Genomic DNA, 15752 nt, shown 5'->3' with positions numbered 1-15752 from the left:
TGAGATAGGTCATACAATGATACAATACAGGTTTAGTAGCATAAAGCTGTTACATATCTTATACAAGTGCATTTTTTGAATGCACTGGTATGGAATCTGTAAATGGTATCAGCTTATACATAAAGTCCAGATGAGGAATCGGGATGGAAACTGCATTAACATAAAATGCACTGTGAGGAAAATACACCGTTCTCCTTTTGTCTGAAGTCGACGGAAGCAGACCTAAAAGTGTGCAGATCAAAGAGTCTAGTCAGCTGAGACAGTGAAGCTTGTCAATAACAGACCTATTTGTCCAAATGACTTCCTGCTCCTCAGACAAAGACACGCCCGGCGGCTGTATATGAGCAGCAGTTGGCCGTCTCCATGTCTCCATTTACCCTGGGAAGAATCTGTTGGCAACCACGTGTTGGAAGTATGGAGGCCAAAGCTAAGCCTCTGAGAATCCATTTCTTATACACACTGTGAGAATACATATTTACATTGTGAAGTGTGATATGAAAGTCAACCAAGCAATTTTTACACAGCAACATTCCAAACAGTTATGATATTCCCATTCATGGTTAACTTATCTAAATTTTAAGACTTCACCATTGACTTGCACCCACACCTCTCTGTGTAGTTTGTTTTGACATTATGGTTTCCATAGATTCTATGAATCCTCAGATTTCCTACCACAGTCCATTAATAAGCATTGCTGAAAGGTGTTTACAGCCTCATGTTTCTACATTTCTTTCTTTATCTCAGTGCACTCTGGGATATGCAGCTGCCTCTTTGTTGACCTTTAACATCACTAAGGTCCTTATAGACTATTGCCATTGATGATATTATTATGAATGTGACAGCAAAGATTAAAACTTTCAAGATTTGACAGCGATTTTAAGTGTGCACACAGTCAACTGCATTAACAGGATTTGCTTGGTGCAGTACTCATCATTATATGCAAACTCTTTTGAGAATTGATTAATCGAATCAAGCTATTTAAAAATAAATACAATAAAACCATCTGATGCTTTCTGGTTCTCAAATGTGATAGTTTGCTGGTGGAGCACTAACTGCATCGTTTGGAATTGATCAGTGAGCCAAGGCCCTGAACAGGGCAAATCTTCCTTCTGAAAATTTTCCCAGCTCTTTACTCAGTGTTCAATGTTATAAACAGAAACTCTATAAAAATGTGAATGATTAAGAGCACCTGTCGGGGTGAGACACTGAAGGTATTGAGGAAAGTCTATGTTTTAGATTCAATGAACAGATCAGAAATAGAACACTTGCTCTATCCCAAGTAGCCTTAACTAATTAGCTTCAAATTATTATATCTTTAAATATACAGAGAAACTAGATGAGCTTCTCTATTAGACCCTGAAAACATTCATAGTGTAAGCAGTGTACAAGATGAATGCTTTGTGAAAATTCAGTACATAGACTTCTCCCTTGAATAATTGATTAACTGTTAACATTTACATTTAAAAACATCTAAATAACTGCAACCATTAAACCAATTAAAGAGTTGTACAATGTTAAGTTGTTGATTTGCTTAAGTTTTATATTATTAAGGGCTTGACATACTTGTGCAACAAGTCTGATGTTATTCTGGTTATCACAATATCTGCAGGGTCTGTTGTGTGCTCTCCAATCAATTAATATGGAAATTAAGGAGACAGTATCAAGGGTCAGTGAGTTCACCTTAACTCAACTGAGTTTCCAGAAAAGGAAATTCTAGTTATAGGGCTATTCCCAGAGTCAGTTAATTTACAGAGACAAGACCTGTTGTTGTTGCTGCACGGTGCTGACTAGAGCTGCAGACGCAGTAAATAACCGCACAGAAAAAGAAAAAAAACATACAATAAAATTGAAAAACTAGCTTATCTAGAAAGTTATATTTTATATTAACTCTAGTCATAAAAAACAATATCTGGCTTTTGTGTGCAATGATAAGAGATCAAATCAGCATTTGCCCCTCGGTACAATTACTGCGGGAGACATGGGATATATTCAGCTGTGGCTCAACACGGCAGTGATGGAGACATTACAAACAGGCAAAAAAGCTGATTTGGCAAGACAACGAGAGGGAGAATAAATTTTCGGCTCGTTTGAGACATCGCTCATGACGCACTAGGGGAAAAGACAGAGGGCCAAACCCTGAGATTTTGTAACTGAGTTGAATCAGCGCCTCTTTAACAAGCTCAACAACAAATACCATCTAAGGTGATCATGTACAGTATGTTCACGTTAGTCATGTGATAATTCTTAACTGTTAAGTGTATATCCTGCTTGTAGTCTAATAGGCTCAGGCAATCACATAAAGGGTTCTTCCCTGACCCACACCATGCTCTCCACCAAGATTTGTGGTCTTAAATCGACTTGTTTTTTTCTAATCTTAGTGACAAAAACCCCCAAGAATATGAAGCTAGTATTGCACATGGTAGAACGCATTCCTCAGGCCCAATAGTCCACTTAAATTACGACAAACTTTATTACTAAGGTCACATAACATTTATAAGGTAGTTACAGGCTTCTAAACCTATAGTTGTGACCACATGAAATAAAGCCTACTTCTTATGAAGACGCATTTAGCTCCACTAGACACCAATTTTTATTTTAATCTGCATTCCTACCCCCTAAATATATATATTTTTTAAATCAAGAGTCAAACCATATTTCAGAGAAATCAACAAATGTTCAAAGATACCTGATCGATACATTAAAAGGTGAAAAAAAATCTAGTTTCATGGTAATGTATGGAGTAGATTTAGCATAATCCTGCTAACCCCGAGACAAATAAACGCAGAAAAAATATAACCTCCTTGGCAAAGATAACTATTCAAAATTCTGAAGCCTTCATTCTCACACAAATACAAAGACACGACTCAACCTGCACCTGGTTCATGCTGCATTACAATTCTAAAGTTTGGCACTTAGCGTTGTATGCTTCGACGGGTTGAAACCTTAGCCAAAACTCTCCAAGCCTGGCCTACATATCAGCTTCTTTTTTCTAGGACCTGATGAAATATTTAGCAACTGCTTTGGATCAGTTTCTCTGCGTCTACAGGTAACCCAAAACCAGGATCAGGTTTCCACAGCAGGGTTCAGAATGTGAGTTAGATCATGGATATCAGTCAGATCTGTCCTCACATAATTTACCATCCACTACCTCTCATCACCTGTGGGACACTTCATTATCACTTTCCTTTGCTGTGGTCACTGTGTATTAAAGTCTTCAATGAATGAAGACAGAGTCATCCTTCCGTCCACACCAATATCATTTAACCAATTTCTGAAGCTTGAGTGTACATGGAAGAGCATGGCTGGAGTTTGTAATGATGTGGATGAGCACAGTTGGGTGCGGGATCGAAGGCTAACCTCTTAATCCATCTGAGTGCAGGTGTCTTCAGAAAAGTGCATCTCTGTCGATTGAACAGTGTGCAAGTCACAGTATCAAGGATCTGGGCGTTTCCTGAGGAGAAAAACAGCAAATGTTCGATCAGGGTGATGCAGGGACACATGAGGAAGAGTGTTGTATTATTTAACTAGTTGAGTTAACCAGTTATTTTGAGAGATGGATGCACGGAGCCTTAATGATCTCCAGCACTGAAAACTCAATGGCACAATTAAAAACGATGCTCTGACATTATGCATTATACATGTTAAGTGCCACTTCAACTGGAGGTTGTTCTCCAGAGGAAACCTGTTTGTTTGGTCCAGCTGAAATGCAGGCCAAAATGAAACAACTCCAAATAGGAAAGTCACTAAGGAAGACAAGAAAAGAAGCAACAGAGAGACAAGGATGTGGAGGGGCACTGCACTACTGAATATTCATGAGCCTGTGCAATCTTAATGTTCATCAAATTTTCAGATGACTTCTCTTAAAAAATTAAAATGCCAGTGGGGGGGGGGGGGGGGGGGGGGGGATCCCCCAGTCTGTCATTGGTAACTTTATGAGAAGATAACAAAATTGATGCAACAATTCTCGTGGGTTCCGAGAACTGTGGAGTAAAAGTTGCTTTTGAGTCACTTGCATAAGCACTCACACACTACTAGATAAATGATCACTCATAGTAGGTCTGGGCGATATGGAAAAAAATGTTATCACTGTAATTATTTTAATATTAGTCAATATCGATATACATCGTGATATAAACCAAATCAGCGACACTTCACTACGAGCATTATCCCGCTGGTCAACAGGTGACTCTGCTCCTCTGATGATCACTGACACTTAGAACTGATCTTGTAAAAACCTGCTGAATGCATATTCATGGTCCTGAATAAATGGGGCGTCACTTCCTGTGCAACAATGAAGTTAAAACAGTGCGTTCGTTGAGTCAAAATCTGCAGGAAGAACTTCTGTGTCTGCAGGAGTGTGTGTTCTGACAGTGTGCGTCTCGTTACGTCTTGTGTAGCAGGTTTAAACATGTCTCAGCCTTTAGAGCGACTCAAACAAACAAAGCAAAGTGCGTCCTGTACGCATCCTAATAACTTCTGATAGTGATGGTGTTTATTGTTAAAGTGTAAAGTGAGCGCAGGTCAGAGGGGGAATGAGGAGGAAGGAGACTCCTACAGAGACTGGCAACATTGGCTGTTCGTGTTGTCGGTCAAAACATGGATGGAATGAGTTCTATCGACCGTGTCTTACATTTCCATAAAGGAAAAGTTTTATTGCACTAATTATCTTAAACGTTTTATTGCCACGCCCTATCTCATAGTATAATATATGTAGGCTGCAAGTAAGGATGATGTATTGAATACCCTCCTCCAATTCCAGAGAGTCTTTCAGACAGATGAGGCACAGAGGACCTGCAGCAGCAGCGCAATCAACATTATTGCTGTGGTCCAACCTCTCAAAACACGTGTACAGTAGCTTCAGGTGAGTAAAAATTGAGTCCGTCTATCTTTAACACACAGTGATTAGAAAAAACAATAACTCAATAGGCTATACTTATACATGCAAATGTTTTCAAAGGGACAACTTTGACTTATGTGATCTGCCAGTCTTAAGTTCTTCTCTTTACTCCTTTTTTAAACACAGGTACAGTTGTTCAATGCAGCATTTAATCAAAGACTTGATAATTATACTATTGTTAAATTATCAACTTGGGAATGTTTGGCAAAGAGAGCAGTGCTGGGCTTATGCAGGGCGAGTTTGGATAGAAGTTGTAAAATTAATTTGTTCTCAATGGAGCTTTGTGGATTCTCACGCTGCTTAAATGAAACCTAAACACCAAAGCATCAGCTCCTCAAAAACCCCTACCTATCCTAGGTATCGAGTTCATTAGGGAACTTTATGTAATATAATTAAAAAGTGTCAAATTTAACTAATGAAAGCGTACGGTCTATAATCCCAGGAGTACCCATGACAACATTTGTGTGGCAACAAATTATAGTTCAAATAGGATCTTTTTTTTTTTTTTTTTTACAAAGATGTTAATATAATGGCTGTGAAAGTGATCCACTGATTTAGATATGGTGACAGCAGAGTGCATTCCAAATTGCCAGCCCCTGAAAAAAGTACACATGTGGACTATTTCGCGCGGCCAAACACACATAACTAATATACAGGCCCTGATAGTGTGTGGTCTAACAAGACAGCAGGATGGCTTACACAGTAGTCTTCTCTCCAGTGCCCATCGCAACTAATCTCCTCCCACTCTGCCCACACACATCCAGTGACAGTCAGTGAGCTACTGTAGTGAGCTGGCCTGGAAACAAAAAAATCGGAATGTAGAAATCACCATACTAACCGATAACCACAGATGAAGCACTCCTCAGTATCTGTGTAAACTTACAATAAACACTTTATATCGATAATTAAATACAACTAGTGCAGTGCTTGTTGCAGACCTGCCTATTTGGAATGGGTTGCTTGCTTGGACTGTGGTATTGCAGATCGAAACTTTCTTTAACTTTCAAGTGATCTGCAGTAAATGAGCAGGTAAAGACCGGCTGATGGAATCATCCACCAGTGATCCAAAAAGAGCTGTTCACCTGCTTATTTAAAATTCGCTGCAGCTCAACTCATTATGCAGCACCCAGTTGCCATGTCTTGGATCGACTTCGTCATGATCGTCCACGTTGCTTATGTTGAGTAGTCGCAGCTGCCAGATCACGTGTCCAAATCACAGCAAATTCAACACTGCACTTCAATGGGTCTTTAGCAATACCCGTGCCAAGTGTGACACAGATTCAATCAATGGTTCTTGAGATATGTATTCCACAGTCAGACAGAGATTTCTTGAATATGCAGATATTAAAAGATAAGATAGATAAATTGTAAGGTTATGTAAGGTCAAATAAAGTTTTTGGGTAATTCAAGACTTTCAACTTACTATTCATGAGTAGTTAACCCCAATCAGCCAAAATGCCCATTAGAAGTGCTCGTCAGATGGTCAAATAGCTATTGTAGAATGTGTGCCATAAAACGCCATCACTTCTTTCTCCTCTTTACAATGGTCAGTTTTCACCCCGTCTTCCAGTGTGACCAATTGCAAAAGGCATAAAAAATGTTGCATTCCAGTGTTAGCAACACACATTCTAATAGTCCATTTAGCTTAGGAATCTTTCTAAAGTAGTGAAAACAATCACCGATGTACGCGAGCTGCCTCCCTATATATTAGGTGTTCGAATTCTCTAAAGGATAAGGAAAGGAGCTGCACTGCTTCCTAACTTATCTCCTTTAGCATTGGACCATCATTTATGAAAGGAAATGACAACATACCACCCCACAATTCTTAGCGGCAGCCATATTTAAAGCAGCCCAACCTCAGTCACACCTGGACACACCCTCGGATGTACAAAAACAAACAGCCGTTACATTCTCATGACATGCCCAGACCTGAATCCTCACATGATCGTTTGAGCTCCTGACTTCTGTCACATCGGTCCAGGCAGTCAGTGAACAACAAGCAGAGTGAACTTATATTGACTTATAGACCTAATTAGAATAACATTTGAATATAAAAGTTATTTAAACCCCCTGACTGTGGAATGGACATAGTTTCTTCTTTCAACTAAATCTGTTCCTTTATTAGAAAATTCATTTTCTCAGAATGTGTCACTGATTTCAACTGGGAACTTTATCAAAACTGTCAGCCCATAGCACAGAATACTGTTCATTTTGTGTGCATCTTCTTTTATGGTGTTTTTTTTTTTTTTTTTTTTTTTAGATAAATGAAGAGTGTAAGTGGAAATGGATTTTCTCTTCACAGTGGTTCTCCTTTCCGGACTCCTTCACATCTTTCCTTGATCCCGTGACGTATTCCATCGGGGTCAGGGAACAGTGGTTAGGAAAGGAGATTATTTGGACTTTCCGAACGCAGCCACTGTATTATCTGAACCTACTGCTCTGAAAAAAACGGAGCACCAAGCCCTCATTCAAGGCCCTTAACCCCTCAAGCACACACTTCTTTAAATTAGCGCACAACTTTTAAGTAGAATCGGCTGTACTGCCAATACAACTCTGCTTTGCCTTGTCGTTTTATTATCCACTGTTATGGAAAAGGATAATCAGTTGGCGGAAAATGAGGTGCAATTCCAATTTAGCTCACAGACACTTGGGAGTGCAGTTCAACATGTTCAACACGATGAAAAAAAAGGGCCAACTGAGCTAGAAGAAGATGTCCCATCAGTGACAGAGGAGTAGAGAGGGGGACTATGAACAGCAGCTTTTAATCAATTGACATGTTTAATGATGGTTAGAGGGAAGAGGGGGTGAACCATTTATCAGGAGGAGGCCCTTGGGAGACTACAGCCCTCAACCATCTCTGCCTCATCTACCTTCTCTTCTTCCAACTGTGTTTGAATCCACACACATTCTTCAGCATCCAATCACTTCTGCCTGAGGCTGTTGTATTTGTGCCCAGGTTTAAACAACTGCCAATAGAAAAGCCATTAAATTGCACAAGAAAGACTTCAGTTGGATGTAAATAAAGCAACAATAGGATAAAACTGATTTATGTAGAAACCATAAAAAAAAACACAGCATGAATTTGTTCTTGATCCATCCCGTTTCTGTGCTACTTTGAATCCTATCCAATTCACAGGTTGTAATTCTGATCACATATCAATGCATCATTTTTTTCTATGCAAGCCTGTATTTTAAAAACAGCAGCAGGTGTTCCAAATTGCAATGGTTTATTATGTTGTGATATTTTTTTAGAACTTCAATGCCTAATAGTAATTTTCATGTAAAGCAGCAATCACCACCTCATTTCATCCTCTGAAGGAAATATGAAGAGGACAAACGGCAGACAGAGACCTGTGAGCCCCTCTGTTATGCTGATGGGGGCCTAATGCTCAAGCTTTCTTGTTAAGAAGTTCTTCAATATACATAGTTGTTAGAGGGAAAAATTTGCAAAAGGCATCAATACACTTAATTCACGGTCAAAAAAATTGGTCACCCGCCTCAAAACAGGCAAAATCGCAGAGTTTTCAGCCTTGAGTCCTGGCTGTAACCTGCACTCTCAGTGGAGAAAGATGGACAGAAAGTGCCTCATTCCCTGACCTATTTACTCCATTAAATCAGCCAATTAGCAGCACTTTTTGACAGTGCAACTGATCTGCTGAAAAATGACCTGACAGACTCAAAGTAGGCCACAGGATGGTTCTGATGACATGGAGCTTAACTTGGAGGCACGTTAGCTCATCATAAGTGCCATGTGATTTGAGCTGCTGATTTAGCTCAATGTGCCAGAGCAGAGCTTGTGGCCTCATCTACCTGAGGTGAACCTAAGTCATTAGCTCCAGTCAAACATGGTGTTAATTAACTTGGATAATTAATGGATTGCTGTGCTCAAGAATTTAAATTGTATTTTGTATGAAAGCGCCATTGCACTGTACATAAATATGGATAAAATGACAACCTACACTCTATAAAGTGGGACTGGGGTTAATTAATATTTAATAAATAAAAGTAACCTTTATATAATAAAAATGACTGTGCAGTTTTGAATCAAAGTGAGCTGAATTCAACAAATAAAATATTTTTATTAATTGAATTTTACTAATTTGTGACAGTAAAATCAGCTCTGAATTGCTTAGTAGAATTTAATTGTAATTTTTAGGAAAGTCAAAAGTTCCAGATATTTTATCAATTTTACTCATTGTGAGGCCTTAGGTTTTAATAATGTTACACTTCTGCCAAAGGCATTTTGAGCCACATCATTTGTGATCTGCCGCACATTACAGGGACTGCCGTTTTCTTTTAAATTATTTTTGATGTGTAACCAAGTTGCTGCAGCAGTTAAAAATTGTTTCGCGGTATTGAGTTATCAAACATGTAGAGGTGCAACATGGTCTCATGAAACAGTTCGTAAGATTTCTTATGAAAAGTTATGTACAAATTTCAAGAGTCATGAGGCTGGGGACACGTGACCTATGCGCTTCTCTCTTTGTGAAAACAAAAAACATGGCGGACATTCATCTAACCCTAACCCTTATATGTAAAATACAAATGAACTCTGCACCACGGTGATCTATGGATTCAGCATGGTGACAGCCGCAGACCGAAGCTATTCCTGAACCTGCTGGTCAAGGAGGACCCTGTAACCTCTCCCCAGAGGGGAGGAGGGCAAAGTCTGTGTATGAGGTGTGAGAAATTGGGTTGTTAACGAACAAAGGTGTCTCTAACTTGGTCCAAAGTGAAACATATGATTGTGTATAAAGCAAACATACATATTTTGACCATATCTGGCCATTAAATGCCACTTAAAACATATTTGACTGATTTGATCCAGCTTAGACCTCAATGGGGTCTAAGACAGTACACCCGAGAGGGCCTGTGTTTAGAGCAAGATGAAATGTAAACTTTGTCATAGGACAAAAGCAAAGACATCATCGTAAAGGTCTTGACCTCGGGAGTAATATTATATCAGTGGGAAAATTGTGGATGGCTCCTGCTCCTCAGGGATGATCTTTGAACCTTGCACCCGAGTCAGTTTTGATGGCTTACAGGATGGAAACTAAATATGCAACAGACATGGTATGAACTGTTTTGGAAAGGTCTTGAACTCTCCTACCATAGCCCAATGCAAACCTATGGGGGGCGCTACCGAGTAGGGCCAAAACCTCGAAAAAACTAGTTTTTACTGTTTTGTTAATAAGAAAAACTAAATCTGACTAAACAGGTGTTTTTCTCACACCAAAAAAAACATGAAAAAGCATCAAAGGTTCCCGCTCGTATTCTCACTTAATAGTGAAAACACATTAGAACTAACAAAGATGGGTTGAGATTAGGGATGTGAAAATAGTGTTTAGAAAACATATTAGCGGTTTGTTTTTATAACCATGAATGGAAATATTGAAACTGAAACACACATATCTTGCCATAAATATCTTCAAAACTCGTTTTTATTACGAGACATTGCTAAAATATTGCATTTTTCCACCAAACATACAGCAATCTCCGCCATCTTGCTTTATCAGAGCGCTACACAGGTCTGCAGGCGTACTTGTCATTGTGGGAAGTTCATGGACGACTCTGCATCGATGCCACTTCTGTCTGCGTCAGAGTCTCTGTCGGAGTGTGTTCCCTCCTCACTCCCCCTCTCACCTGCGCTTACTTCATACTTGTACAATATACATCATCACTTATCACAATTTATTAGGAAAAGAACAGGACTGATGTTTACTTTCTTTGTTTGAGATCAGTTCTAAGTTTGAGTGATTAAAAACCTCAGAGGAGCATGAGAGAGAGAGAGAGAGAGAGAGAGAGAGAGAGAGAGGTGAGCACATGTTTCAGTGTGTTGGAGCACCTGGTCTGATGGATCTGATTCAACACCTTCGACAGGAGAACTCTGATTGGGTGCTGGCATTTTGACCACTCGGCTTCAACTCAGCACAGCCTCTTTCATCTGCATCTGAGGTAAGTGATGTATCACTCTATATGGAGGTTTAGCCAGCATGCTAACTTATATACTTCAGACTCATAATTTAAGTTTAAAATTAAAATAGTGTAACATGATAAGTTAGCTGCTGTTACCTGCTGCTGCTGCATAATGAAGAAATACTGTTGTTGGCTTGCCTTGTGTTTTCTGCTAGTTATATTTGATCCCAGTGGTATTCTTGTCATTATATATTGGCATTTAAATGAATGAGTGAGAAGCTAGCTGATGCTAAGTAGCATTAGCTCGCCTCGGTAGAGCAGGCCAGTGTCAAAAAAAATGCCTTTAGCCACGGACTATTTTCACATTTAAGTCGGTGAACTAAGGGTTCAACAAGACCCGACGTCAGTGTGGGTGGTTAATGAAACAGTACGGGCGGGCTTGGTGAGTTTTATTTAGTTTCTGCGGAGTTTGAGAAATAGTTGGCCGGGAAGCTAAGCTAACGCACACATTTCATTAGCCAGGTAGCTCCCTTCACCGGAGGTTTCATCTGTCTGAGTGGGCGTGCGAGAGAGAGGGAGCCTGTCCCGATGAATACACGTTACTCCCCCAAAGGCATGCAGAGTTTCAGCGCCGTGCTGAGGGAAGCAAGCTAGGGCGGAAGTCTCGCTGGTTGGATTTCTGTTTGTGTAAAGTGTGGACCAAAAAATCCTTCACTCGCCTTAAAGCTTAGTTTAATTTATATACTTCTGGCGGATGTGTGTCGCACGTACCTTACTGCTCAGTGGCCACTGTTTAAATTATATTTTTTTAATTATTACACCTGTATCATTAATAGTAATCGTCCGCGTTTATCTGATAAGCCATTAAACACATCGATATTAAAACATTTTTCAACAACCCGATTTAACCATCATAATTAAGTATGTTTTCAAACGTATATGGTTAGGATAGTGAACAGAGCCACTTGTTGACCAGCTTAGTAATGCGCGTCAGCGCAGCGGTGCTGCTAAAGGGGGGCCAGAGGGGCCACCTTGATACATTGAAGGCTATATTCAAAGTTCCCCCGCCCCCTCTTACTCGCTCAGAGAGACTCATGCAGTGAGATCAGAGCAAGTATTCCAGATTCAGGTTCCTATAATTTCAAGTTTTCCGTCTGCTGCTTGTGTATTTAGTACTTTCCCGACTTAAATTTGCATAATAAACTTTCCAAAACTGTTAAATTAGTGACCGCAATCTGTAAAAGATTTGTATCCTGTTTGGACAAGCAAGTGCTTGTCTTTTACTTTTAGTTTATACTTGTGTGTGAGAGTGTAAAATGTTAATTTATCCAATCGAATTAAAGGTTATATTAATTTATTTCCAGTTGCATGAAGACCCAACTTATCAAAAGGTATGTATCACACTTATATGCTTGATACAATATGCTTTATTATTTTGTTTTGCTATACAACATTTGATCATTACTGCTTTTTGCATCAATTTTTGCTGGTGAAAGCAGATTTGCTGCAGTTTTTGATCGTCAGTTAGCTCCAACCTGAATTTGAAGCATCCGGAAATATATTGATATACTGATCACTTGATGATTAATTTTGCTAAGATGACACATTGTTTGCACATACTTTTACACACCATTCTTACCATTTGTGAATTTGATTGCGTTGACACTTATCAATCAAACTTTTTTCTTGTAATATTGTAACAGTGAAAAAAGGTTTAGTTTGAAAATTATTTTGATGTCAAATGTCTAAATTAAATTTGAACTTAATTTGTACAACATCAAAAACTAAAAAAAAGGTGCCAAATCTCTAACATTACATTGTTTTATTTAGTTATTAGAACTATTAGTGATGTAGGCTACTTGTTTTTCTTGTGACTTTAGGTTTTCACCTATGGGATGGCAGTGTAAGATCTGCAAGTCTTTGTCTGCCACAAAGGGATATCTACTTAAGCACTACAGACTGCAACACGCAACATTTGGTCGTGGGCAATCCCAGCCGTGTCTACATGACAGCTGCCCTTGCACATTTAAAACACGGAGTGCCCTTTGCACCCATTTGTCCAGATGCCATACAGCTGAAAGTCTAGAGCCAGGAATCAGCTCTGCTTTTAAGTGTTTAGATTGCGATGCTTGTTGTTATACAGAGAAGGACTACTTTCAGCATATTGGAATTCATCTAAAGAGCCACAAAACTGTCTTTTGTGTATTTGAAGGATGTAACTTTAGGATAAATATATACAATACATTTCTGAAACACAAAAGCAGAAGACACAAATAATATTCTTTGAGTGATTTTAAGCAAGAAGTGAGGGCAAGTCACCATAATCAAACTGTTAACCATTCAGATTTACCAGAGGCCAGTGATGGTGAGGGCACTGGTTTAGATTGTGATCAGGAAAGTGCATCCTACTTAGTTCTTCAAAGGATTGGCTTACTACTGCTGAAGCTAGAAAGCATCTATAATGCCTCAGTGAGTTGCATTGATGCCTTGGTTGAAGACCTTCAGTTCATTTCATCTTCAGCATCTGTTGCAGTTGTTAGGAACATACTTGATTCAACATTGAAGTCTAATAAATGCATTATTGATTCAACATTGAAGTCTAATAAATGCATTATTGATCAAGCCATCATAACTGACTTGGCAGAACAGTTGTGTAACTTACATCCCATTAGTACAGCACTTGGAACAGGGGGTCCACTTGGTTCTGCTTTTAAGAGAAGAAGGTATTTTAAGGAGCATTTCCAGTGTGTTGATCCTGTTGAATATATTCTTGATTCTCAAAAGAAGAAGACCTTTCAATATGTGCCTGTTCTTTGCAGGAAGTTTTGAAGAATAAACACATTGCTGAGGGAATCTTATCCAGACATTCAAACAGTACTGAATATATTAAGTCAACTTTTGATGGCAAATCTTTCAAACAAAATGACTTCTATGCTGGAGAAGAAACAAAACTATCTATAATCCTTTATGTTGACGACTTTGAGGTGTGTAACCCACTTGGAACTTCGAAAAAAATACACAAAATAACTGCAGTTTATTGGGTTTTGGCAAATGTTCCGTCCAAGTTGCAATCTGCATTAACGTCAGTACATGTAGCTTTACTTTGCAAAGCTGTCGATGTCCAGCAGTTTGAATACAAAACTGTTTTCGAACCACTCTTGAAAGATCTTGCCACTCTAGAACAGGAAGGGATTTTCATATCCAGTGTTAGAAAAAATATTAAAGGGACTGTACACTGTGTTGTAGCCGATAACCTCGGTGCCCATTCGATCAGTGGACTAGTTGAAAGTTTCAAAGGTCCCTACATCTGTAGATTTTGTCTTGGACATTCTTCAGAGTACCAGACACACGAAGTGCGGACTGGAGTGTTTCCACCTAGGACAAAGAAAGATCATAGTTTGCATGTACAAACTGTAAGAGAAACTCCAAATTTAACGCATTGCTTTGGTGTAAAGCGGTCCTGCCCATTGACTGATAAATTGAATCACTTTCACTTTGTCTCTGGGTACCCACCAGATATTCTACGCGATCTGTTTGAAGGCATTGTCCCAAGGGAACTAGCATTGTGTTTACAGATTTTTACCAAAAAGAAGTACTTTAGTTTCAATGAACTGAACGAGTTAATCACAAGTTTTCCCTATAAAGGCTCAGACAAAGTCAACAGCCCTCATGCTATCCCTCAGAGCTACATTAAACGCAGAACTATAGGTGGAAATGCCCATGAAAATTGGGCCCTAATAAGGTTGCTACCACTCATTGTTGGTTCGTGGGTACCTGAGGGTGATTCTGCCTGGCACGTTCTTATGACATTAAAAGATATAGTTGAATTGGTGGTTGCACCTGTTCAAACTGTTGAATCTATTGCGTACCTTGACTTCAAAATATCTGAACATCGTGACAGATTCTTTGCAGTTTTTCCTGAAGAAACTTTGACACCCAAAACACATTTTTTGGAACATTATCCTGCATTGATTGAAAAATATGGGCCTCTGGTTGGTGTATGGATTTTAAGCAAGTTGTGAGGCACTCTGAGAACTTCAGAAATGTTTTGTTGACCCTTTCTACAAGACATCAGATGTTTATGGCATACCACTTGCATACAGATTTTAAAAAAACAGGTATTGAGTGTCACAAAAATATCTGTAGTGCCTCTAGAAGTGCTGCATTCAGACATACAGGAAGCTTTAAGAGAAACATCTCCACTTCTGTCTACTGTGCAGGTAGCTAACACTGTCACCTACTATGGAACAAGGTACAGTGCAGGGATGATCTTGTCTTATGGCTCTACTGGTGGACTACCGGACTTTGCTGAGATTATTCAGAGCCATTTTGGACAACTGTGTACATTTTATTGTAAAGTTACTTTCTGCCTGGTATGAAGAGCATCGAAGATCTTTTCAACTGGAGAACAATGGGAAAATGGCTCTTTTGGAGCAGCGGAAACTTGATGATGTGTACCCATTGGCTGCATACAGCGTGGAAGGAAAACGCTTGGTTGTACTCAAACGTCACATCTGCTGTTCATTTTAGGTAATTTAAATAATTTTTGCATATTTCTGCCTCTTGTACATTTTAATGATACGTTTCCTATTTAAAAATTTACATTTAAATAAAGCTCCTAAATTTTATGATGCAAAAGTAGGGTGCCACTTAAACCATAAGTCAGTCCAACACACAAGTTATCAGTATGAATTCTGATTTGACACATGACTCACAACATACACGGCAACACAAAAAGTAGCCAGTTAGAGTTCCTGTTGCTTCCTTGGTGGTTGGACCCCATTTAGTTGGCATCCTGCTGACACAACTTTTATTTGAATAAAGTTTTCTTAAAAAGGGATCACAATGGAAAATGGCAGGATGGCAGTAAACAAATGTATCGTGATATTGACTGAAATGCAGGCCGTGATTAAATGTAATGATAAAAAGATAGATTTAA

At 39.1% G+C, this 15752-nt stretch overlaps 1 protein-coding gene across 1 annotated transcript in view; it reads right to left on the bottom strand.

Annotated features, from left to right (window-relative positions):
• Positions 1-15752, bottom strand: part of LOC128439637 (SPRY domain-containing SOCS box protein 4) — a 52013-nt gene that overhangs the window by 22874 nt on the left and 13387 nt on the right. The window contains exon 2 of the mRNA XM_053421998.1: positions 3358-3451. The gene's annotated coding sequence lies outside the window, so the exon portion shown is untranslated. The remainder of the gene's footprint in view (positions 1-3357; positions 3452-15752) is intronic.

Source organism: Pleuronectes platessa, chromosome 5 (genome assembly GCF_947347685.1).
Source record: "Pleuronectes platessa chromosome 5, fPlePla1.1, whole genome shotgun sequence".
NCBI classification, from domain to species: Eukaryota; Metazoa; Chordata; class Actinopteri; order Pleuronectiformes; family Pleuronectidae; genus Pleuronectes; species Pleuronectes platessa.
The sequence above is the reverse complement of the archived record's forward strand: the minus strand, read 5'-3'. Positions and strand labels throughout refer to the sequence as shown.